The sequence below is a fragment of the Tiliqua scincoides genome, chromosome 4 (assembly GCF_035046505.1).
Source record: "Tiliqua scincoides isolate rTilSci1 chromosome 4, rTilSci1.hap2, whole genome shotgun sequence".
Lineage (NCBI taxonomy): Eukaryota > Metazoa > Chordata > Lepidosauria > Squamata > Scincidae > Tiliqua > Tiliqua scincoides.
The window spans coordinates 170,791,066-170,795,305 of NC_089824.1; positions in this window are offsets into that span (position 1 = coordinate 170,791,066).

A 4,240-nucleotide genomic window follows, 5' to 3' on the forward strand; every position below is an offset into this window, starting at 1 on the left:
AGCCCAGCCTCAGTATGTGAGTTGGAGTATGTGAGAGGGAAGGGAATTGGAACACAGGGTGTCACCTGACCTCCTTGGACATTCTTGGCAGGCATCTGTTACATGCAGCCAACAGCTGATGCAACTGGGCTGTGGGGGGTTAAATGGAGACAGTTAGAAAGGGGGAAAACACCTGTGACATTGAGAAGCAAAACTGTGACCGAGGGTTGCTTCAGGCATCTGTGTTTTCCTACTTGGAACAAATTCCTGTCTGGCTGAAATGGTACATAGATCACATGTGCATGAAGAACACAAGTGCCCTGTTGAGTCAGGCCTAGGGCCCATCTAGTCCAGTTTCCTGTATCTCACAACAGCCCATCAGATGCCTCAGAGAGCACACAGATGACAAGTTACTTGCATCTTGCTGCCACTCCCCTGCATTTTCCCTTGCACCCCAAATGAAGACACCAAACTGACTTGGGTTTAACTTGAGCCATCTTATTAAACACAAGTGACCAGTTTTCAAAACATGAAACCTACCAAACACATCGTTTCTCCCTTGCCAATCTGGGGTAGGCAAAAAACTGCCTTCCACGGCTGATTGAGAAGACATAAAAAAATTCCTACCCAGTCCTCATGATGAGCTACCAGCTAACCTCAGACTGTACTTACCCATCATGGCCTGTAACCTGTGATGGAGTTTTCCTCCAGAAATCTGTCCAATCCCCTTTTAAAGGCATCTAGGCCAGATGCCATCACCATATCCTGTGGCAAGGAGTTCCACAGACTAATTACACACTGCATAAAGAAATATTTTCTTTTGCTCTTCCAACTCTCCCAACACTCAATTTTAGTGGATTTCCCCTGGTTCTGGTGTTGTGTGAGAGGGTAAAGAGCATCCACTCTATCCATCCCCTGCATAATTTTGTATGTCTTACTCATGTCCCCCCTCAGGTGCCTCTTTTCTCGACTGGAGCCTCAAATGCTGTAGCCTTTCCTCATAAGGGAGGTGCCCCATCCTATTAATCATTCTGGTTGCTCTCTTCTGCACCTTTTCTAGTTCCACTATGTTCTTTATGAGATGTGGTGACCAGAACGGAACATAGTACTCCAGATGTGGCCTTACCATCAATTGGAACAGTGTCATTATAATAGTGGCCATTTTATTCTCAATTCCCTGTTTAATAATCCTGAGCATGGAATTGGCCTTCTTCACCTCTGCTGCACATTGGGCTGACACGTTCATCAAGTTGTCCACCTTCACCCCAAGATCTCATTCCTGAGCTGTTGCAGACAACTCAGACCCCATTAGCCTATATGCGAAATTTTGATTTTTTTGCCCAGTATACATTACTTTACACATACTTACATTGAAACACATCTGCCGTTTTGCTGCCTGTTCTCCCAGTTTGGAGAGATCCTTCTGGAGCTCTTCACAATCCTTTCTGGTCTTCACCACTTGGAAAAGTTTAGTGCCATCTGCAAGCTTGGCCACCTCACTGCTTATCCCTGTCTCCAGGTCATTGATGAACAAATTATTATCATGTACGCTGCATTTGCTACAGGTTCCCAGAACATGCATAGTTCATGGGCATGCAATGAAAGAGACACATGTGTGATTACTACACTGACAGCTGAGTTAAGGAAATAGGATAAATTCACAGAATAAATGGGTTTAAAAATGGTTCCTGCTTGCTTTGTGCTTGCTAAGAAGCATCTAGCTCCTTGGGGGGAATTCTCAGGCAACTACAGCATCTGATAACCTACAGGGTGTTTTTGTTTTTCTTTTTTTTGGGTGTATAGGTGTGCATGCATGCACACTCACATGCAAGTTTCCCTACATGGAAAAATGTGTATTGTGGGAATAAAGTAACATTTGCAACAACCCTGAGAGGATGAATGTAAAGCATTTGAAAATTGCTACAATGCTGCAGCCAAGTCGCTGTCCAGGGCCTCTTAGAGCCCAGACCTCCTGACTGCCCAATTGTAGTACTGGAAACAGTGTGGGCCTGGCAGCCCCTCTGCACCAGTGTTGCGTAAGATTGGGCTGTTAGGTGAATCATATCACTGCTGCATCTGTTTGAGCCACACTGGCTCCATATTTGATTTTGGGTGCCATTTAAAAGCTGGTTTTAACTTTTAGAGCACTAAACTGGGCCTCATTTACCTTCAGGTCTCCTATCTTTGTACCTGCCCATTATGACCTTCAGATGAAGCCTGACCCCACCTGCTGCCACTTATGGAGGCTCACTTGGAAGACACAAGGACTGGCTCTTCTTGGAGGGTAGCACCCAGGCTCTGAAGGAGGTGTGTACTGTCCCAGCTCCTGGCATTTTATGCATTTGTTAAAAGCTTGCCAGTTTGGCCAGGCCTTTGGAACTGCAGCGAACTGAGTGGGTGGCACTCCTCAAAACTGATGGCCAGTTTTTTTGCTTACTTTCTCAATTGTATTGTTACCCTATTAAGTGATTTTTATATTGTTGTAAGTCACCTTGAGGCTCTGGTTGCAAGGCAGCACAGAAGTATAGAACAGAATAAATAAAATGACACAATCAGAATGTTTAGAAATGTGCAGGGATCATCTGTGGTGGATGGATAGTCTTTCTTAAAACAAAAGTGACAGACAGAATTCTTTGCTCAGTTTTTCAGCATGCATCTCTGGTAACACTCCTTCCATGACTCTGACAATCATTGTTTGAAGACTGTGTTTTTGTTCTGTTATTCCTGCTCACTGGTGTCTTTCCCATCTCTTGAAATGTATTCTGTTCCATATGCAGCTCCTCTGGCATTTGTAGATTTTGATGAGATTGGGATGAAGAACAACTGTCCCTATTGTTTAACCTATAACTCACTTTGAAATCCAGCAGATGTTTGGGGACAGGCAGCTTCACAGACAGCTGGTATGGATTCTGTTTTCTTTATTAAATTCTATTATTTAACACATGAGTTTGGGCCAATGCTGTGCTTTTGTGCCAGAATGAGTGGGTGTGGGCTATGCTTGCACAGATGCTTCACTTTGGAAGACTGCCAGTTCATCTGAACCCCAATAGAAGTGTGGGGCTAGAATGTGGAATGCTTGAATGGACTATTTTTTGCTTGCAATTTCATCACAAGCCCCATACTGGATTTCCTCTCTTTACTACTGACATGCCTCAGAAATCTTCAATCTCAGCTTTCTTCTTAAGGTGCATTTTAGAGTGGAATGATGAAACATACCATTTTGTTCTCCTCACTTTCTGTGAATGAAATTCAAGATCTCCTTTATAGGATCATCAGTTTCTTGTATCGGGGAAGAGCACTGGAGACACATAGACCCTTTGTAATGGGTATTACATATACAGTATATTATATATATACTGTAATATATATACAGTATTATATATTACTGTAATACACAGTAGTTTGTCAGTGTTTGTAAGTAGGTTGGGCATGCCTAGCTATGCTAGCTCTATGTTGAAGAAAATGTTAGCCTCAGAACAACATCAGTCTAGCCCAGTGGTTCCCAATCTATGAGCTGTAGCTCCCCAGGAAGCCATGGAAACCAGCCAAGGGAACCATGGAATCTTCACAAAAAAACCAGCACCCTATACAGTATAGGATTGTAGCCCTACTGGGGAGCTTAGGTCAATTGCCCAGTAGGTCAAGGGAGCCACTAGTTGAAAACGTTTGGGAACCACTGGTCTAGCCTCTCCTCCCAAGTCAACCAGCTCCTCCCCTCATGTAAAAACCCCAGACTGCCTCCTCAGCCTCTTTTAGAAACTGCTAAAGGCCAAACTAGACATATAATGAATAGGATCCATGAATAGGATCGCCTACTTTTTGAAAAGTATAAATAGCAGGTGTAGGGGCAGAGATTCAGACTGCAACCAAGGTTTGGGGGGTGGTGGTTAACCATTCCTCCATGCTGTTTTTTCACTTAAAATTGCCCCATCAGTTGCTGTTTGCTCCACAAAACAAACTGAAAATAGTTTCAGTAGGGTGGTTTTATCTGCAAAAATGATGCAGGGGAAAGGGTTAATTCCATATCCCAGCACTGTGATCCTGATCTGAATACACCCCCCCCCCCCCCCCGCAGTTTTAATAACACTTTAAAATACCTGCAGGGGATTATTTTAGCTGATGTTGCATGCCTGATATAGCTTGGCTCTCAGTTATTCCAGACAAACATTTGGAGTCCCAACTCACTCACACACAGCTTCTGACAAGTGAGTGTGTGGATGTGGGGATTCCAAGGAGTGAGGCAAGGCAAGCATGCAACATG